Source organism: Pristiophorus japonicus, unplaced genomic scaffold (genome assembly GCF_044704955.1).
Source record: "Pristiophorus japonicus isolate sPriJap1 unplaced genomic scaffold, sPriJap1.hap1 HAP1_SCAFFOLD_1023, whole genome shotgun sequence".
Classification (NCBI taxonomy): domain Eukaryota; kingdom Metazoa; phylum Chordata; class Chondrichthyes; family Pristiophoridae; genus Pristiophorus; species Pristiophorus japonicus.
Window position 1 is genome coordinate 95159 of NW_027250674.1, and position 22878 is coordinate 118036.

A 22878-nucleotide genomic window follows, 5' to 3' on the forward strand; every position below is an offset into this window, starting at 1 on the left:
CAAACGGGGAAGGATATGGCTCCTTCAGTTAGGATTTTTCTTTCTCTAATCCTGTCTTTTAGCTTCTCGTGTTTTTCTTTATAGTATCTTATTTAATGACTTTGGTTTCATTTTAAAAAGTAGTATCCACTTCATAACTTTGGAAGCAAAAACACTCAGGCATCACATTTAAATTACTGCAAGCTGTGTGATAGGATCAAATAAAAATATTGAAATATTTTTTTTTAAATCCGGTTTTAAAAATACTGTGCTAGGCTTGTAAATGTTATTAAGCCATAAGAAGTGTGAATACTGAGGATGAACATTCCTTTCTGTTTCTTCACATCAATGGAATAATATAATCCAGATTTTTGTTAATTTATTTTTTTTTCTCTTGTTTTATAACAGGATATGATATCTGCGCAATATCATCTTATACCATCTCCAAATAAGCAAAAGAATGGAAACAAAGAGAAAGATGTGGATAAAGAGAAGGATGTGAAGATGAATTTGCTGATGCTGTAAGAGACCTGAAGATATAGTGGATGGCCAAGTATGTATTTGTTCATTCCAAGATGTGGGTAGTCCAGTGAAGCCGACTGAGAGATTAAACCTCCATAAATTTTAATGCCAAGAGAGCATTCACTATTCTTAACATTTATACTCCATTTAAAATTCAAGCCATTAAAATAAGTCATTTTTCATGGTGAAAGCTGTTTTGAAGAAATAATATTAGTCTCTTAAATCATTTCAGGTGTTTTGAAATTATGAAATGCATGTTTTTAACAATTTGTATGATTATGAATATTGTTCCAGAATATATCTGTTTCCCTAATGTCCATTGTAATTTGATTTTCCAATTTATTCTTTATATCCTGGACCTTAGTTGATTTTACTTTCACATATATTCCTAAATTTGTTCCTTTCCTAATTTCCATACATCTTTTAAAAACATTTTATTATTTTTAACCCTTTTATTAAATAGTTCATCTACATATTTAATATGGACCCACGAATATATTTCTCCTTTTCTCAACTCTCTCTGCCTCCCTGGTTTTCTGTGCCGCACACCATCTTCAACTGGATGAGTAGTAGGAAAGTTGTCAACCCTCTCTCCGGCCTTTGCCAGTGGGATTCTAGCAGTAGATGCACATAAGTGGCCTAGTTTTGATTTTTCCTCCGATTTACTCTTCCTATTTGTGGAGAAAATGTCTGGGCTTTATTCTGTGTCTCCACATGAAGGCATAGTTGAAATCCTGCCCAACTATCGTGTTGCCCAACCCTGCACCAGTATATTCTGAAAGGCATTTCATTTTGTAAAGTGTCTTTCCCTGCAGGAAGATCTGCCAATCTAGTAACTAGTAATCTGCTTGTAGTGTTAATGTTTTTAAAGTTATGGGAGATATCAGCCAATGCTTGTTTTCATTGCTCATCAATTTTCTTTCTTTCACTGGAACATCATATATGCTATGTGTTTATCCAAATGTTTGTATATTTCCTTGGCTTGCTTATCTTTTTTGTGCTGTTGGAATAAACGGGACCTTTTCAGAATGGCAGGCAGTGACTAGTGGGGTACCGTAAAGTTCAGTGCTGGGACCCCAGCTATTTACAATATACATTAATGATTTAGACGAAGGAATTGAATGTAATATCTCCAAGTTTGCAGATGACACTATGCTGGGTGGCAGTGTGAGCTGTGAGGAGGATGCTAAGAGACTGCAGGGTGACTTGGACAGGTTAGATGAGTGGGCAAATGCATGGCAGATGCAGTATAATGTAGATAATTGTGAGGTTATCCACTTTGGTAGCAAAAAACAGGAAGGCAGAATATTATCTAAATGCTGACAGATTAGGAAAAGGGGAGGTGCAACAAGACCTGGGTGTCATGGTACATCAGTCATTGAAGGTTGGCATGCAGGTACATCAGGCGGTGAAGAAGGCAAATGGCATGTTGGCCTTCATAGCGAGAGGATTTGAGTTTCAGAGCAGGGAGGTCTTACTGCAGTTGTACAGGGTTTGGTGAGGCCACACCTTGAATATTGTGTACAGTTTCGGCCTCCTAATCTGCGGAAGGACGTTCTTGCTATTGAGGGAGTACAGCGAAGGTTCACCAGACTGATTCCCGGGATGGCAGGACTGACATATGAAGAAAGGCTGGATCGACTCGGCTTATATTCACTGGAATTTAGAAGAATGAGAGGGGATCTCATAGAAACATATAAAATTCTGACGGGATTGGACAAGTTAGATGCAGGAAGAATGTTCCCGATGTTGGGGAAGTCCAGAACCAGGAGACCAGGGGTCACAGTCTAAGGATAACGGGTAAGCCATGTCGGACCGAGATGAGGAGAAACTTCTTCACTCAGAGAATTGTGAACCTGTGAAATTCTCTCCCATAGAAAGTTGTTGAGGCAAGTTTGTTAGATATATTCAAAAGGGAGTTAGATGTGGCTAAAGGGATGAAGGGGTGTGGAGAGAAAGCAGGAATGGGGTACTGAAGTTGCATGATCAGCCATGATCGTATTGAATGGTGGTGCAGGTTTGAAGGGCCGAATGGTCTACTCCTGCACCTATTTTCTATGTTTTTATGCTGGTTCCAATTAATTATCTTCATATTTAGACTCAAGATATCTGATGGTAAAGCAAGATGGGGAAACCATGGGACGTTAGAAAAAATGTAAAGGACTGTCCTCATCGACAGAATTTTACTAAATCGCTGTGGAGAGTCCTGTTATATATTTTTTTTTATATTTATGTTAATGGCTTTAAAAGGTAGATAATGTGGCACTCATTCAGGAAACAGTACATCCAGTTTAATGTTCTCTTATGAAACACTTTTATAACCAGCTTGCCTGCACTCCTTGTGAAATAAACATTTCCAATGGAACTGCTGACCCTGTAACTCACGTGTTTACATGATTAGATCTCGAAGTCTGAAACTAGAAATCCTTTGAGGTTCTCCTGTTTGATTTTCCTGGTAACTAATATTGGATATAACAGTCAAGATGAAGAAAAATGTCAACATATTTTACACTCAGTATTTTATAATACCTGCCAAAAGGTTAACATCTACTGGCAGAAAAATGATAATGCTAAAATTGAAAAAAAAGGTTTAAATAGATGGATATAAATTTAATACAAGAGGCCAATTATTAGAAATAAATAGATTACAAAGTAAAACCGGAAAATGGGTAAAACCTATAATAGTTAATGTATAAACACATTTTTTGCAGAAGAAAATAGTACACTGGTTTTCTTATTTATATACAGTAGTTGTGTATGTTGTCAACTCATGATTTGCAGGAGGCACATTCTTGGCCTAGTTGTGCATGTTTGTACACGTCAAGACCGATATAATGTGGTGGGATGCCCTCTTCATATTCCCTGGTTATAATGTTAACCATCCATTGAATTGTTTAACGTGGCTAGATTTAACACTGCTGCTTCCAACCCAAAAGAGATGCACCTGATTCTCAAATGACTTGCTCAGACTAGTCAAATATCATCAGTGTCCATAATTTCAAGTGCCATGAGACATCTTTTAAAACTGTTACATTAAGAGTATTTGTCTTGAGTTCAGTTGCTTTTAATTTGTAAGTTTTATTATATTAATAATCAGAACCGCACAATACAATTATGACTGCTTAAACAAAGAAGAGAATTCAGGTCTATTTTCAATGTTGAGGCAACAAGCACAAAGGACTTTTTCCTCCTTTAAATCATGCATGTTAACTCCATGACAGCCCTTCCCCCTCAGGTGTATCATAGTCTCCATCAATTCCTTGATCATGAGGAAATGTCTGTGAATAACTTGATGTCACAATCTGTTTTCCTTCCTTGTAGAGAATCATTCTATATCTACTCAGTGCCACTTCCAGTGCCTGTCTAACGAAGCTATTGTGTGAAGATTGTAATACTTCAATGAACTGCACTGATAGTTTCTAGAAGTCTATTAATTTATGTAGTCTTGTTACTGCAATAAGATTGCATGGAATAATCTTCGAAATTTGTCTTCAGTAAATCCATATCAGAAGGATTTTCTTTTTCTGCAGGTTGGACATGAATGCATTCTATGAAGAATTGAAAGAGTCTTATCCAACCCATCTTCCTCTGTATGTTGCACGACTGCATCAATTGGACATTAAAAAGGTAAGATTCCTCTGAAAGTTTATCAATGTACATGTAGGATCATAGAATGGTTACAGCAAAGTGGGAGGCCATTCGGCCCATCGAGCCCATGCCGGCTCACTGCAAGAGCACTTCAGCTAGTTCCATTCCCCTGTCCTTTCCCTGTAGCCCTGCAATTCTTTTCCTTCAGGTACTTATCCAATTCCCTTTTGAGAACCACGATTGAATCTGCCTTCAGCACCCTTTCAGGCAGTGCATTCCAGAACTTAAACACTCGCTGCGTAAAATTTTTTTTCCTCATGTCGCTTTTGGTTCTTTTGCCAATCTCCTTAAATCTGTGTCCTTTGGTTCTCGACCTTTCTGCCAATGGGAACAGTTTCCCTCTACTCTCTCTAGACCAATCATGATTTTGAACACCTCTATCAAATCTCCTCTCAACCTTCTCTGTTCTAAGGAGAACAACCCCAGCTTCTCTAGTCTATCCACGTAACTGAAGTCCCTCATCCCTGGAAGCATTCTCGTAAATCTTTTCTGCACCCTCTCTAAGGCCTTCACATCCTGTCTAAAGTGCGGTGCCCAGAATTAAACACAATACTCCAGTTGAGGCTGGACTAGTGTTTTATAAAGGTTCTTCATAACCTCCTTGCGTTTGTACTCTATGCCTCTATTTATGAAACCCAGGATCCCATATGCTTTTGTATCTGCTTTCTTAGCCTGCCCTGCCACCTTCAATGATTTGTGCACCTATACCCCTAGGTTTCTCTGTTCATGCACCCCCTTTAGGCTTGTACCCTTCAGTTTATGTTGCTTCTCATTTGCAGCTGCAGAAATGCCTGTCTGTTCCCCTAACTATCGAATCCTCTATCACTGTTGCTTTCCCGATCTTCCTCCTCACCCATCACCCGTCGTGCAGCTGAGCTACCGGTGGTGCTATGGACTTGGCTCTGGCTGTACTGTGCAGAGGAACCATCGCCCTCACTATTGGTTAGAGAGTGAGATGCACTAGGGGGACTCCTGCCTGGTCCCCCTTTTCTGTCCGCCGGTCATCCATTCCCTCTCTGCCTGCACACTCTTGCGCTGTGGGGTTACCACCTCCTGAAACATGCTATTCACGTCGCTCTCAGCCTCACTCAGGATGCACTGCAGTGATGCCAGCTGCTGCTCTCCAGCAGACGACACTTCCTGCACACATGGTTGTCCAGGACATGTTAAGCATCCTGGAGTTCCCACATGGCACAGGATGTGCATTCCACAGGACTGAGGTGCCCTGCCATGCCTTTATTTATTTGAATTTAACTAACTTGCAGAAATAAACTTAAGACTAAGGCCTAGAAATTCGTTTGCGCCTCCCGTTAGCACCCCAGGGACGCAAACTACTTTTCGCCCGGGCGCGGCACCGCTAACGACACCCGCTAAATTCCGCGGGAGTAACCATAGCGCCCCGCTCCGCTGCACCTGCGAAGACAACAACATCACTGTGCGTAACATCCCAGACCTTAAATTAGCTATCGATCCCTGAAGCTGCACCAGGCGATGCCAGCGACCGCATCAGGGGTTGTGTACAGGATGGCCAGCCACTCGCGTTAACTTAAAAGGGACGTGTGGGCCATTTAAAAAAAAATTCTGCCAGTTTTGCCGAGCGCTGATCAGTTGGCGCTTTGAATACGGGGTCCGTGCCGCAATCGGCATGGCACCCCCACTCATTGGTGGTCCAGGTAGGACCTCCTGCAGTGCGTAGCGCTGTGCCCCGCTCACGACCCATCCGCCCCACTATCGCTCCAGAAAAGAAGTGGAGTCTGTTATTTTGCGCTCCACTTCCTTTTGGGGGCGGTAACCCGGGTTTAGTGAGCGGGGCGGGACTTCCGTGCCTAGCGCAAATGTCTCGCCTCCCGGTTGTTACCGCCCCCTAACAGGGCGCAGCAGAATTGTTTCCCCCAAGAGTCTTAAAAGTCGGGCTTACCTTTATCTCCAGCCGCTTGTCTCGCTCTCTTAGTTAAAGTATTCGAATGATTATTTATAGTTATATTAATTAGTTTGTCTAATTAAGTTAGAGAGATGTGCTACTACTCATGCACTAGTCACCTAACTGCTGATCTGTGATGTCACTCCTTGATTTTGCTGTGCTTTTGGAATTTTCCGTATTTGTATTGCTGCTTCCGGTGCTGCTAACTCCTTCTCAGTCCTTTGTCTCGGCCTCCTCCGCTCTTTATCTTCTGCTGCCGCCTCTGCTGCTGACTCCTTCCAGGTCCACTATCTCGGTCTCCCGCACTATTTATGTTCTCAATTTATATACAATATTGTACTAAATTTAGCTTTCCTCAATGCTAGTGATTAAAGGCACTCTCTAATGTCACTCTAAGCCATATAACCTCTGCTTAGTCTCCTCTGGAGTCACCTGAGGATCCACCTTTTTTTTTCCGAATCTACTCACTACTTCATGATGACATTTAAAAATGTCACTAATGTAACACACAAGGAGCGCATTATCTGAAGGCACAGGGTAAAAAATTGTCAACTTCTGCAGCCTTCAAAGTAGGGCAAGGACTACGTTGCCAGTGGCTGTCAAGGTAACTGCGGCTCTTCACTTTTATGCGTCTGGCTCCCTTCAAGTTGCTGCTGGAAGTAACATCCCGCAGTTTGCAGTGCACAGCTGCATAATGAAGGTGACTGAGGCTCTCTATACATAGAAAGACAGCTTCATCTCATTCCCTCTTGCCAGAGACGAACACGAGGGTTTGCAGGGTTCCCCATGGCGCAGGGTGCCATTGACTGGATGCACATTGCCTTGCATGCGCTTAATGTCAACTTGGCCATTGACGTGAACCGAAAGGGATTCCAGTCCCTCAATGTGCAGCTGGTGTGTGACCATTCAGGTAATGCCTGAAATGCTGGCAGTAGTCACGATCCCTTCATTCTGCAGCAGTCCGCTATGCCACCTGCACAGCAGGCCTACAATAAAAGACACGCAACCACAAGGAACATTATGGAGCACACAATCGGCATCTTCAAGCAATGCTTCCGCTGCCTGGATGGCTCTGGAGAAGCCCTGCAGTACTCACCTGAGCGGTATCAAGATTTGTGATAGTATGCTGCACAACCTCACCATTATGAGAGAACAGCCTTTAGCACCACCTATCAGACTAGAAGCTGAAGAGGAGGAGGAAGTGCAACAGAAAGTGGAGGAACAGGAAGAGGAAGGAAGAATACAACATAGACCGCCCCTTTCTGTCTGGGCTCTACGCGATCAATTAATTCATGAGCGATACCAGTAATCTCAGCCAGTCTATTTGCCCTATCCTTTCCTCTATCACTGACCATCAAATTGTTCTCTTTCCAACACCACACAAAGCAAAACCACCAAAAAATGCACATTCCAATTCAGTTTTATAAATTTATACATGACACAATACATACAAAAATAAACTAATCACCCTTGTGCATTCCCTTTGTGCCTGTCTCTGCCTCTCCTAGTGCTCCTACAAGCTGCTTCCCCAGTGGCTGCAACATGGGTGGTGGAAGGCTGCTGACCTCCAATTGAGGAGACTGCAGATGGCCTTGGAGGGCGACCTCAAGCAGTTCTGGGCTGAGAAGACTCAGCTTCGAACTGCACCATCTCACCCAGGGCTGCAGCAGTCTGAGCTTACTTGCTGACAGGCTACATCAAGGGCACTGGTGGAGTGGCAGGGGTGAGAGCAGAAATACTGTCATCCTGAGAGAGGGCAGCAGGTTCCTGCTCCATGGAGCCACTGCCACTCTCCCGGGCGGCGCCTCAGCAATGTTATTGATTGATGGACTGCTGTGGTGCCCTGGAAGCCCCTTTGAACAGTGGTATCCAGAGCCATGATGCCAGCAGTCTGAGTTTGTAGGGCAGTAGTCTGAGCTTCCATTGGAGCACTCCGACCTTTGATGCAAGCTATATGTGCCACAATGGAAGCTGTGGCATCGTTGGTTGCACAGGTGTGCTGATAGAGATAACCACCTGTTTCATGTTAGAAAAGATAGGCTCCAAGCTCTGTGCAAAGCCCTGTGCCAGGTTGATGCAGGACTGCTCCATGCTTTTTGATATTTAGCGCAGGCAGTGCATTTAGCATTTGGTTATGTACAACCATCAACCGCCTTCTGATTGATGTCCTCATCTGACTTCTTCTGTCATCATCATAGGCAGTCCCTCGGAGTCGTGGGTGGCTTGAACTTCTGTAGCAGATCGAGTGTGTGACCTTGCCCCCCACCTGTGCTATACTTTCCCCCCCTCCCCTCCCCTCCACCCGCCCCAGCCCTTGTTCCTGCATAATTGTGTCTAGTGTCTCACCACATGCAGATCCCTCCTCTATCTTAGCCTCTAAAAGGCGCACAGTATCGGTGTCTGAGCTGATGGCTGCGAATGTAAGATCGAATGAAGTGTATATATTGTGATATACAAGGTATCACAGTTGTGTGGGGCAGGGTCGAAGGACCAGAGGATCTTTACCTGTCTCATTTATCGTATGTGAGTGTATCTCTTTCTACAATGCCTGAGAAGGCTCCAGTTCTTGGTTTTCTGAAATGAAAAAGGGACAAGGGTTGTGTTGTGGTGAGGGGAGAAGACAAAGTAAGAACTGTGTGCTTACACCATCTGCAGCTTGTGAGCCAGAAGACTTTGAGATAAGGGGGAAGGAGGATTAGATATGCTGATATCCTCATAATAGATTGCTTCAGCCCCGCTCAGTGATGCCTCTTCCACGATGGCCAGCACTGTTTCCTCCAGGTGGGTTAAAACATGCAGATACATCCTCCCAGTTCTTCAATGTCAGGAGTGTTGTTCCAAGAACATAGATGCAGTGCAGGAAGATCCTTTCCTGCAAGAAAAAAAGAAGTGTGTCAGTGAGTGTCCTCCAATATGTTTGGGTGCTATGGCTGTCATGGTTGAATAGCTGCCAGTGTCTGTGAGTTGTGGGTACAAGGCTTGCTATAATGCTAAGTGTGTGAGGGTGAGGTAAAGAACTAAAGGGTTGAGTACTGATTGATGGAGATTGCTTGTAGTTGGGTGATGGGGGTGTAGAGAATTAAGCAGTGGGTGAGGCTAATTGTGCAGTTGGTAGGATGCAGCATTTAAAGATGAACTCACTCACCTTGACAACTCAATTCAGACCTTTAAACTTCTTCCTGCACTGCATCCATGTTCTTGGAGCAACACTCCTGACATCGACCTCCATCGCTATTTGATCCCACTGCCTCCTGAACATGTCTGGAGGGCCTCCTTCCCCTCTCTCACCCCCTACCCTGCGGATACAGTTTGTATCTCCTTTCCATATCTTGCACCAAGATATCCAGGGAATCGACCAAAAACCTTAGTGTTCGCTCTTTCGCATGTTCAGCCATTCCTCAAAGTATCACAGCCCAGAATGACTTTCGAAAAAAACTTCCACCACTTCTTGCAGCTACAATGCACCTCCCCTTTAAGAGGTGCAGGCTGCCATAACGTAGCCCTAGCCACTCGCGATATCGAGCCCCCTATTGATGCGTGCAGTCAATGAACAGGCACATTCCGCAATCCCCACGTCTGTTTACGGTGGTAGCCAATTTCTCCTCCAATTTCTCCAATATCCTCCTTGCTAACTTTGCATGCTCTACAAATGCCGCTGCCCATATCCTGCCTCCCACTGCGACCCAGTTGCCCATCACTCCCATCCACATTGATCAATGTTTCCCTGTCCCCTAACACATTGAATTGAAAATTCTCACCCTTCTGTTCAAACCTGTCTCCCCACTCTAACTCTGCAGTTTCCTCCAGTCTTGCGTTCAACCCCATGTCCTCCAGTCCTCCTTCTGTGCATCCCCCCCTCTGCTATTGTTATGAGAGCCTTCAGTTGTCTTGCTCCCACTCTCTGGAAATCTCTTTCTGAACCTCTCCACTTCTCTCTCCACCTTTTTAAAGACTTTCTCAATACCCATCTTTTCAACTAAACTTGCAATCACCTCTAACTCAACTCTTCCACCGTGGCTCAGCTTCTGTTCCTTTTTTTCTCCCCCCCCCCTCCCCCCGCACCCCCGCGCCAATAACAAGTCTTGGGGCATTTTGCATTTTCATGATGCTATGTAACTGCTTGTTATTATTACTACTACTGCAGGAATTCTGATCTCCCTCATTTAGGAGCGAATTAAAAGACGGGATGACATAGTGGAGCAGCAGATGATGTCATATCTCGTATCGATCAAACTGCATTAGCAATTCATCTAGCTATGAAGACTGATCCCAGACCTGAAGCAGCTACTGTCAAAAAGGTGCATAACATTTTAATTTTTGATCTACACAAGACATTCTGGAAAATGATACATTGATTATCTGGGCAACTCCAGTCTTTTACTTCTCTGACCAACTTTAGCTAGTTATAGTAATCACTTATAATGTTTTATAAATTGTATTAACTGACTACTGCTGCATCTGACATTGATCCATGGCTTCAAGCATTAAAATAAATTACTTCTATTTCAGTTTATTTTGTTTAATCAAATGATGACAGTGGGCATGTAAAAATAAAACAGCTTTTAAATGAGGCTATCTGCATAATTTAAAACATTGCATTTTTGTTATATCTACATTTTGGGAAATAAATGAACCAAAGAAATGGCTAAGTTTGCTGAAACCAAACATTCAAAGATTTTATTAGTTACTGCACAGACAACCAAATAACTTCTGACACCTTTGTTGAGTAAGTCCTTAAAATTTTTGACCTACTTCAACAAACTCATTTTTCTAAGTAACTTAAAGATTTGTATTCCAGGATAATGTTTTTTAATAACTGTCTTTAAAGTGTATGATTTCTTGCTATGTTGAAAACATTTTTTTGATGATCTTTATTTTTGTTCCTATGCTCAGTGAGATGGAAAGACAGAAATCCTCCCTGATTGATGCCTTGTGCTGAAAGGGCTGTGCATTGGCAGATATGCTTCTTCAATTTCAAACACAGGATGGTACCGCCTCAGAAGAAATAGACAGTACAGAAGATGATCCCAAAGACAGTTTCAAAAGCTTAACTGAAATCTTCTGGGAGATACTTAAGTGGGCCGAACTTACTGATGCTAAGGTAAACTTGATTTTGATCAATTACTTTTGGGAGAACAAGCCTTCCTGTGGGTAAAGTGCCAGACCACTGCTTGGTGTTTGCCCATTGATTTCAACTGAGAGCAGCAACTCAACACTTTGGGGATCTCTGGGTTTATAACAAATATCCAGCCACCCTGTACTATCACTTCTTTATGCTCCAGTGTACACAAAATTCATTGGTTTTTTTTTAAAAGCATTTCACATTTCTTCATCTGTTCAATCTCCTCATTATTATTGTTGTCATTCAGCTCGAAACCCTATCCCGTTTATAAAAAATCAAATTGTCATTGTGCTGCTGTTTTGATATTTATTTCCCCCCACTCCACAGGTTGAGAAAGCAGTTTAAAAGAAAGCATATGGGAGCGTACGCTTCATAAATAGAGGCATAGAGTACAAAAGCAAGGAAGTTATGATGAACTTCTATAAAACACTGGATCAGCCTCAACTGGAGTATTATCCAATTCTGGACAGCGCACTATAAGAAGGATGTGAAGGCCTTAGAGAGGGTGCAGAAAAGATTTACAAGAATGGTTCCAGGGATGAGGGACTTCATACAGGGATAGACTGTAGAAGCTGGGGTTGTTCTCCTTATCGCAGAGAAGTTTGAGAGGAGATTTGATAGAGATGTTCAAACTCATGAGGGATGTGGACAGAGTAGATAGAGAGAAACTGTTCCCATTGGCAGAGGGGTTGAGAACTACAGGACACAGATTTAATGTGATTGGCAAAAGAATCAAAAGCAACATGAGGAAAAATGTTTTAATGCAGCGAGTGGTTATGATCTGGAATGCACTACCTGAGAGAGTGGTGAAGGCAGACTCAATTGAGGTTTTGAAAAGGGAATTGGAAGGGAAAGAAATTGCAGAACTACGGGGAAATGACGGGGGAGTGGGACTAGCTGACGTGCTCTTGCAGTGAGCCGGCACGGGCTCGATGGGCCGAATGGCCTCCTTGTGTGCTGTAACCATTCTATGATTTCCCCATTGCACATATGACCTTGTTGGGAACCATGCCCACAGTTTTTTTTTCTTGTATTGTCAGCCGTAATTATGATTGTTGTCCATACACATCAGAAAAAGGTTGTTTTGAATTTTTGTTGTTTGCTTCTTTTCTTCTCTAAATGAATGCAATTTTGCAGTAAATAGTAACAGCAATAAATAGTAATTGTCATTTTAGATGTTTTGATCTTTGACCAATTTCTTTCAAAGCTTCTTTCCTGGCTACCTAGCAGCTTAGTTGGTTGAAGCAGCGAGTAGCTGAGCTACAGAACAAAAAGTTCCAGGTTTAATTTCTGGACTCTGCTGAGCTATCTGATCTTAGCCATGCAACAATTGGGCACTACAGATAGCTTCACAAGCCACCCTAAGACCAGGGAAGAGAAAAATCATCCAAAGGATTTTACTATCCAGTAACTCCTCCTGGAAAAATATGTATGAATGGATGTCAGCTGAGGACAAGACTGGGCTTTGCTGTGATGCTGTTATGGATTGAATTGTCTGGTGATAATAAGGGCAGGATTTTCCTCTGTTACGCTGCCCTTAATCAGGTGGTATATTAGTGGAAAGTCAGACTGGGGAATCCGATTGCATTCCCACCCCTGCCACCGCCACCATGGGTTTTCACCCAGCCCCAGCAGAGTTTCTGTTTTACCAGCGCTTCAAAAGACTCAACACTTCAATGTTCAAATGAGTTTTAGTCCAACTTTAGTAAGTCCATAAAACATAAAATGAATGAAGAGATAATAATAAAGTGCTTGCCCAAAAGTTGTGTAGAAAATTAAGGCTGGCACATTATTGCTTAATTCTATTTCTTATGTTACAATACATATATTTGCTATTTTTCTGTCATTCGTCTTAATAGGTTTTACCTTTTGCATACAAGCATGCACTAGTGAACAAAATGTATGGTCGAGCACTCAAGTTTGCAATAAAACTTCTTGAGGATAAACCGAGTAAGGAAAACTGGAAAAATTGCATCGAGGTAAGACTAATGTATATAATAATGAAGAGTTTTGCTTACAAAGGTTTCTTCAAATAGAAAATCAAAAGAGCAAGACTGGGTAGAAAGAAATAAGGAGAGAAGATATATCTGTGTAAATTGCCACAATTGGTTGCTAATTTAAGCCAATGGGAATCCCTCCCTACATTAAATATACTTCACATTGATAGCTCGTATCAACCTGTATGACATTAAAAAGCAGGTTATGATCCATCAGGCATTTTTTTTTAACTCAGCAGATTTAAATTGTATTAAACTACTTCAGTAAACTCCATGATCTTTTAATGTCAGCACTAATTTATGTATTTGCTTGAAAACATTGTAAAATTCTCTAATTTACAAAATGCGTTGATCATGATTATTGCCAACATGTCACCCTTATAAATACAGTATAACGTATTTGACAGTAATTTCCATGGGGATTCTCCTGCTCTACCTTCAACAGAAAACCCAGAGAAACAACATAAAGGATGCCCGCCAGATCCATCACGCCCACTTGCCCGCCCGATGTCTCTCGCCCCCTTGCCCGCCCGATGCCTCTCGCCCCCTTGCCCGCCCGATGCCTCTCGCCCCCTCGGCCGCCCGATGCCTCTCGCCCGCCCAATCTGCCTCTCGCCCCCTCGCCTGCCCGATGCCTCTCGCCCCCTCGCCCGCTCGATCTGTCTCTCGCCTCCTCGCCCGCCCGATCTGTCTCTTGCCCCCTTGCCCGCCCGATCTGTCTCTCGCCCCCTTGCCGGCCCGATGCCTCTCGCCCCCTCACCCGCCCTCGACGTCTCCCCCCGCCTCCCCGGCCTGCCCTCGCCGTCTCCCGCCCGATCCCTCTCGCCCCTCTTGCCCGCCCTGGCCCGCCCTGGCCGTCTCGCCCCCCCAGCCTGCCCTCGCCGTCTCGCCCCCCCGGCCCGCCCTCGCCATCTCGCCCCCCCCCTCCTCCCCTGCGCTCGCCGGGCCTCCCTTGCGCCCCCCGCTCCGCTCGCTCGCTCGCCCGACCTCCATCCAGAATTGTGCTAGCTGGCAACTTTCAAGTGACATGGGCACCTACCTAAAATGGCATTCGGACCTTGAATATGCTAATTGACAGCCGACCAGCTGTTTTCGGACCCCATTGTGTAATTCAGCATAAATTAATTGTTCCAGTTATTTCGTGGCCTAAGCAGTGGTCTTTACAGGGATCATTGGAGGCCAGAAGAAACAGGGTGCAAATTGAGCATCGTCCAATTGGAAACAAGCCTCAGGCAGATGATGGGGCCACTGAAGTTAACAAGTGCAATAATCAAAATCTATCCCTCAGATTGAGCTGCCAACTTCAAATTCGCGAGATATATTTCCATTTGCAACGCTACTTGTTTAACATTGTGTAGGTAATACTGGACAAAGACAAAGACAAGAAAGAAATATATTTTTGTTCAGTGAAAACCCTTAATGGGGAAACATAGCAAATAAGTGCAAGAGTAGGCCATTCGGCCCTTCGAGCCTGCACCACCATTCAAGAAGATCATGGTTGATCATTCACCTCAGTGCCCCTTTCCAGCTTTCTCTCCATACCCCTTGATCCCTTTAGCTGTAAGGGCAATATCCAATTCCCACTTGAATATATCTAACAAACTGGCATCAACAACTCTCTGCGGAAGAGAATTCTACAGGTTAACCACTCTCTGAGTGAAGAAGTTTCTCCTCATCTCGGTCCTAAATGACTTACCCCTTATCCTTGGACTGTGACCCCTGGTTCTGGACTCCCCCAACATCGGGAACATTCTTCCTGCATCTAATCTGTCCAGTCCCGTCAGAATTTTACATGTTTCTATGAGATCCTCTCTCATTCTTCTAAACTCCAGTCGATCCAGTCTCTCCTCATATGTCAGTCCTGCCATCCCGGGAATCAGTCTGGTGAACCTTCGCTGCACTCCCTCAATAGAAAGAACGTCCTTCCTCAGATTAGGAGACCAAAACTGAGCCAAGGCCATGTACAGCTGCAGCAAGACCTCCTTGCTCCTATACTCAAATCACCTAGCTATGAAGGCCAACATGCCATTTGCTGCCTTCACCTGCATGCCAACCTTCAATGACTGATGTACCATGATACCCAGGTGTTGTTGCACCTCCCCTTTTCCTAATCTTCCGCCATTCAGATAATATTCTGCCTTCGTGTTTTTGCCACCAAAGTGGATAACCTCACATTTATCTACATTATACTGCATCTGCCATGCATTTGTCCACTTACCTAACCTGTCCAAGTCACCCTGCAGCCTCTTAGCAACCTCCTCACAGCTCACACCACCACCCAGTTTAGTGTCATCTGCAAACTTGGAGATATTACTCTCAATTCCTTCATCTAAATCATTGATGTATATTGTAAATAGCTGGGGTCCCAGCACTGAGCCCTTTGGCACTCCACTAGTCACTGCCTGCCATTCTGAAAAGGACCCATTTATCCCAACTCTCTGTTTCCTTGTCTGCCAACCAGTTCTCTATCCACGTCAATACATTACCCCCAATACCATGTGCTTAAATTTTGCACACCAATCTCTTGTGTGGGACCTTGTCAAAAGCCTTTCATAGAAACATAGAAAATAGGTGCAGGAGTAGGTCCTACAAGCTCCTGCACCACTCCTCAAGCCACGTATTCATCTTAGCTATCCTGCAATTCCTACTCTGACTAGCACATGGCACTGGTAGCAATCCTGAGATTACTACCTCTGAAGTCCTGCTTTTTAATTTAACTCCTAGCTCCCTAAATTCAGCTTGTAGGACCTCGTCCCATTTTTTTACCTATATTGTTGGTACTTATATGCACCACGACAACTGGCTGTTCACCCTCCCCCTCCAAAATGTCCTGCAGCCGCTCCGAGACGTCCTTGACCCTTGCACCAGGGAGACGACATACCATCCTGGAGTCTCGATTGCGGCCGCAGAAACGTCTATCTATTCCCCTTACAATAGAATCCTCGACCACTATAGCTCTCCCACTCTTCTTCCTGCCCTCCTGTGCAGCAGAGCCACCCATGGTGCCATGAACTTGGCTGCTGCTGCCTTTCCCTGACTTTTCCTCATCCCCCCCGCCCCCCGACCCCAAAAGTACCCAAAACAGTATACCCAAAATCAAGTTGTTAAAAGGTGTACCAGACTAGATTGGTACTTGCTGTTCAAGCGTTTGCCGTAATATTCAAATGTTTCTTTCACTTAGATAATGAAGTCACTTGGATGGAGCCATTGTGCATTGTTTACAGAGAGTTGGCTTCCTTTAATGTATCCACAAGACTATTCTCCTTTCTAGGTTAAATGTTACAGGCATCGAATTGAATGAAGAAAGTAAATTTAGCAATTTTTATACTTTTGTCTTTTTCTAAAAAGGCAGTTTTTTAAAAGTATTTTGGACTTTTATACAGTATTTCATTCATTAATGGAAGCAATTATTGTGTGACATGTCTGTTACTATTTGCCATGATACTTACTCGATTAAAAAAGAAACTATGCATTGTATAATTTTCTTTCAAAGCATAGGCAAATATTGGTTCTGTTTTTCATGATTCTCGGAGTTCCTTAGGTTTAATTGTTACTGTTTTGAAATAGATATTTGTCTCTCTTTTTTTATTTATTGAGCAGACTGGTATTCTTGTTTTTAGGTTTACCACTTCTGCATATTTGCCAACTAACTTTTTTTGCCCTCCACTGGGCCCAACTTGTTTGTGGCATTTATCTTGTGTCCTAACTTTTATCCCCAAATTTAAAGAAAGTGTGTTTACTTTTAATATAAAAACAATTCCTGGACATTTTCTTTTCCCAGCATGCAGTATCCCAGAAATAAATTGAATAATTTTGGCAACTGTGCTTCATACACCCTTGAATTTCAGTACGGCAGTGGAACATGAAATGAACTCGTGAAAATATGAAAAAGGCAAGTTCTAGATGCATTGTCAAAATGTGTTTAGTAAATTTCAAGTATGTTTCTTTTTTGATTGTCTTCTTGGATAATTTTCCTATCCTTATCCATTCTTATATGAAAACATATCTTTAATGGCCTTTAATGCTTTTCTACTTTGCCTATCTAATGGGTCAAAGTACAAAGTAGGAGAGGAAATAAGTTGTCATTCAAAACTTACAAATTTTCATTAACTTGAACAATATAATTCCAATCCGTGCAAAACATGAACAGAGTACAGTAACATTTAACAAATTATGCTAATCAAACCTAATTTCCACAGCCAAATTTGGTTTGAAAATTAGACTACAATAATTTAAAATTTATAACTCACGTCTTGATTAAACTTGGAGTACAGGTAAGGCCATCATTGAAATAGGAATAGTCTATTCTAATACATTATTAAACAAGTCATATGTAAGCCCTTTCAAAGTAAGAATCTGAACAAAACTTTGTCAAACAAGAAGAATAGTGTTTATAATGCAAGTTTCATGAGTAAAGTGCCATGGCATACTATGTTTTAAATTAAGGTAAAACATACTATACTTGACTTCAATCTGGACATCTATTCGTAAAATGCTGTAGGGCTTCAGTAGGCTAAGTGAACATGGGTACTGGTGCCCGTATTGCTGTAGTTGGGAAGATTTCCATGCAAGTGATATGTTCAAAATCTTCTTGTAATAAGTTCAACCTTTTTTTAATTTTTGTGAGAATGCAGTATAACATTTATTGTTCAGAGACCATGAAAACGTGATGATTACCCAATGTTCCTCCTGTGGTGGTGCCACCAACTTCAGTTAATGTAAAACACATGTATTGTCCTTATACAGCAAAAATCCATTATTAAAATGCCAAACCGTGATGCATAAAACATGGACTTGTATGACTTTAAGTCTCTACTTTAAATATCATGAACCATCTTTTCAATATTGTTTTTCTATTTTTTGTTTTCGATTTTGAAAATCATCAATAGCATGGCAAAAAATGTGAAGAAATACTTCACAATTTATAATCGAAAGGATTACAGATTCAGTGCATTGAAACATTTTGAAATATATTAACATTTTACTTGGTATTGTACATGGTGTTCAAGGTGTTTTTTTCCATTCCTTGATGAAATTTGGGCATTATAGGACTGATTTCACTCCTTAGTATCTAACTTTTTAAACGTTTGTTTTTGGTCTTTTTATTTCAATTTGTGAGCTACAGCTGATAACATGCATATCCTTGACATCTAGCATTCACAACTAATTATTAATACAGAATGTGGCATTAAAAAAGCTCTTAAAATAGTTATTTAATATACTGTTTGCAGGATTTACAAATCTGCCTATATTGTATCATCACAGGTGAGCCATCAACAAGTCAATTCACTTCCATTTGGTACTCAAAGCCTTACTGGTAGCTGCAACAAGATGGATTATAAACCCAACAAAACAAAACAAAGAAATTAATATTTGACAAGAAAAAGCATTCCCAGTGTTGAATCTGATGTTTGGTTGTCCTGCTTCTCAGTTGGATACAATAGTCTCCTGAATTTTAATTTGTTGCAAGCTTTACCTGCATATATTCACTGAGAGATTCCATGATGGTTGCAAATTATATAACAACTTTTTTTTTTCTTCCATTCCTATGCACCTTAGTTACTTAAATTTTTTGTAGGCAAGTACCAAGTACACAATGTTTGAAAACTCCACAAGGTAAAATGTCATGGACACACACAATTTATTTGAACAAATAAACATTGAATGACAAAACAATGGGTCCAAAATAAAGTACAAGACGCATAATAGGCAAATAAACTCTTTTTTAAAAATTAAATCTTTTATATTCTCATCACCATATCTTTGAATTTCCCTTTGGGTGGTGGGGGCATGAATGGATGTGGAAATAGGGTGGATACATGTAATTCGGACTAATTGTTCATGTGGAATGCAAACACTGACATGAATCGATTGGGCCAAATAGCTTGTTTCCGTGTTGTAACTTCTATGTATTTCTATGAATCCCTTGGCTGCCAAGTGACTGGTTTAAAATCTTCTGCTAATTCTGTTCTGGGAGTAGCCATGAGAAAGTACACAATTAGTCCTTGGGTCAAACAAACAAGATGTCCTTTTTCTTTCTCTGAAACCAGAAACAAGAAGAGGATACCAGGTGTGTTTTGTTTTGGAGGAAATGGCTAATAAACATGAACGTGAGTGAGACAGCATTGTTCGCCATATAATTTGTTTAAGTGGCAGTGCTGTAATGCTGCTATAAATAGCAAGCCAGTAAGTAATGTTAAAATGGCAATATGTTTTATTACTTGGCACCATTTACTAACCTGAAATAGAACTGAAAAGCTGCCCTTAAATGAAGGAGGATGGGGTTCCGCTCAGTGCCAAGAACTAGCATTGAGCTTCAGAATGCCCAAAGAAATTAATGCTCTTGAACACTTCAGAACTGCTTAGCTAATGTCTCTTATAACATATGTGTGAGGAAATCTACTGTCTACCTTCTTGATATAAGCTTACAGTGTGAGTTTCTTCTGGGGTTGTGAAATTAAAATCTTTGAGCTGCTTCCCTTCTGTAGAACTGCAAGGTATTAACCTAATAATCTGACAGCATGTGAGTGAGTCATAAGAACCGTCCCATTAATTTTTTTCAAAATATAATTTTTTTTAAATCACCTTTTTTTGAGATCCAATTGATTAATCGGTACCACATGACCACTAAATCTGAGTTCTGACCCTCCCGCCTAGTGGAAAATGGAGCAGGAGACTCAACCAATGCCTTCCCGCCCCATCTGGCCAACTGCAATTTAAATAGCAAGTGTCAAGGAAGCCCACATGAAGTCAGCGAGGAACTTAAAACATGCAGATCAGGCTTCCCTGCCAGGCCAAGCATGTCAGCCATAGCTTAGTTGGTAGCACCCTCACCTTTAAGTTAGAATGTTGTGGAGTCAAGTCCAACTCCAGAGACTGGAGCACAAAAATCTAGGCTAACACTCCAATGCTGAGGGAGTGCTGCACTGTCAGAGGTGCTGTCTTTCGGATGTGAAATTAAACCGAGGTCCTGTCTGGTCTCAGGTGGACGTAAAAAAAATCCCATTGCACTATATCGAAGAGCAGGGCAGTTATCCCTGGCCAATATTTATCTCTCAATCAACATTACTAAAACAGATTATTTGGTCATTATCACATTGCTATTTGTGGGAGCTTGCTTGTGTGCAAATTGGCTGCTGCATTTCCTATCTTACCACAGTGCCAACATTTCTAAAGTACTTCATTGGTTGTAAAGCGCTTTGCGACATCCTGAGGTCGTGAAAGGCGCTACATAAATGCAAGCCTCTTTTAAACCCTCAGAGAGCTGAATCGAAGACCAGAAGAGACTCAGGTAAGGTCCAACAGGGTAACCTTGGGCCTCGCCTCGCCTCCCCAGTCCCAGGCTCTCCATCCACTGCTGACACACGAACACTACCTCTCCCTCCGCCCCCCCATACCTCCCCCCCTCATCATCATGCGCGTTTGTGACTATTGGGCACTGTTCCGTCAAGTCTCCAGCAGTGGCCTTGTGCTGCCTAAAATCCTGACAGCCAGGCACTAAATTACAGCGGGTTTGGGCAGGAGTCTGATCTAACTTATGGAAATGAGGTCAGAGAACAAAAATCTCTCCGGGCCTCACTGCCAGCATGCGATCTTGCCGCTCGCCCTGCCCCCGCCCCCACTCCCCCATTTATCTACCCATCTCCCAGTAAAATCATAATTCGAGGATCTGTTGGCCACCACCTTGCCTCAAAGCCTGGTATTCTACTCCCTTCATCCTGAGCCCCAGCCCCCTCCCTGCTTCTTACAAGCCCTAATCACCCATCCTCCCAGATCCAGCCCCATCCTCTGCATTTTGCTCTCACCTGCATGTGTTGCAGGAGATGGATGAGAGACATCACCAATACCAGCTTTTAAACTGTTTTGATAAGCCCCTGTTTTAATTTTAAAAGCTTCAACAAGCATTTTAACTCCCTCCACCTGATGGAAAAAGGGAAGTCGCAAACATAAAATGGAGATGATGGAATTAACTGCCTTATTCTCCTCCACAAATCATTTTTCTTGGGTGGGCTTCAATTAGGCGGCCCTGGCATATTCCTGAATTAGGCGGAGCCCCATGAATCTATGTAAAGTGGGGTCCTATAATGTACAAAGGACCCAATGCCATTTTAACTGCCTACAGGGTGGAGTATCTGCTGCGGATGCTACGCTTGGTGAAACCTGCCAGTACAGCAGAAGAAGCTCGAAAAGGCAAGTGCTAAAAATATTTTGTGGGACCATGAGGAGCAGGAGTGCTCCTCCAACCTCTACCAGAGCAATGTTGGCTACTACTTCCCAGCCTGGGTCAGTATTGCGCTGGCCCGGAGCCAGTAAGCTGCATCAGGACATTCATTCAGGACATGCAACTTGCCGTATATATCTTAATAAGGGCCAGTCCAACAAAATGGTCCAGGCCTCCCTTACCCCAATGTTTGAAACCTACTCTTGTGTATAATATGAAATATTTTAACAAACTTGAATGGAAGTGATCACTCATTTCACACATCCTCTTGGGTGAACAAAATCAATGACTTACTGCATCCTGTGTTTCCATTTTCTAGTTGACCAAGAATTGAATATAAAGTTTAATCCATATGCCATGCTAACAATCTCAAGTTAAACTTTACTAGAGGTTCTTCTCTGGCTGAAAAAACACTTTCAAAGCGGTTCACAGTCGATCATAACAACTGTTTCGTTTTGAGATGGTCCTGGCTTTGAAAATAGGTAGTGGGAGTGCAGGCAGATTAAAAGTTTTATCAAATCCAGATCCAATGTTCTGGAAATGAGTAAAAATAAATGATAAAACAGAGAATATAGATAATAGAAAATAAAAGTTAATAGCAAAGGCATGCAAAGCTAAAGTTATGGTTTAAATGACTTCATTTATATTCAAAATTTTGAAAACTTATATTTTGTTTAACAGAGCAGTAACAAAGTGCCATATAATATCTCAGCATTATTGCTGTGTGGTCTGGTGATGCTTGAGCCTTATAATATATGACAAAATGTGAAAGAAAATTGTCTGACCAGTGGTACAGAGTTCCCCTGAATGCTGGTGCTTCAGGGGTTAATCTTCCTTGGGTTTTTTGTGTGCGTTCTCAAGAGCATTTATATTAGTAATAAAGTGTTACTTTTTAATTAATAAGTACAACTTTCATAGTGGTTAGTTAATACAAAGAAATTATTACATCAAACTGATCAACAAATCAACCATTTAAACTTGAACATGCATTAGAAAATAACTTTTTAAAGACAGCAGATTTCACTATAAATTCAAACAAATTGTGTGACAAACAATGCAAACTATTGGTGAATATTCAATAAAATCTTCCAATATATGTCAGTGTGCTCAATGTGATAATAAAAGCTGGTGTACAAGATGAAACAGAAATGAGCAATTTATCGTGTTAAATGTGTCAATTTACAACACATTGAATACTGTATCGGGTTTGTTTAAGATCGATTTAACAGAAACCACTCTTTCCCCTGTCAAATATTAAGTGCATTGTTTTGAATAGAAATAGTGGTGCTTTCCCACTAACTATTGTTCACTAACTGCACTTTCTTTGTTCCTTTAATTATTACTGTTTTGGAATTTGGGATATCAAATGTTGCTTTGAATCTTTCCAAAAATTCGTAGTCTGAATTAAATCTTAATTTGTTTGCCATAATATTACACTGCTTGGTTGACAAAAGTAACCAAATGTAGC

General features: G+C 41.9%; 1 long non-coding RNA gene across 3 annotated transcripts; it reads left to right on the forward strand.

Moving 5' to 3' along the window:
* The first annotated feature begins 413 nt into the window (after window positions 1-413).
* On the forward strand, window positions 414-21605 carry LOC139241272 (uncharacterized). Of its 3 annotated transcripts, none has more exons than XR_011588835.1 (8): window positions 414-532; window positions 4032-4128; window positions 10215-10368; window positions 10964-11171; window positions 13052-13171; window positions 16971-17081; window positions 19240-19299; window positions 21312-21605. It is a non-coding gene; the product is annotated as an uncharacterized lncRNA (long non-coding RNA). The 3 variants fall into 3 exon arrangements; XR_011588834.1 differs by having other exon boundaries at window positions 10238-10368; XR_011588836.1 differs by having other exon boundaries at window positions 10238-10368; window positions 19240-19259.
* The last annotated feature ends 1273 nt before the right edge of the window (window positions 21606-22878 follow it).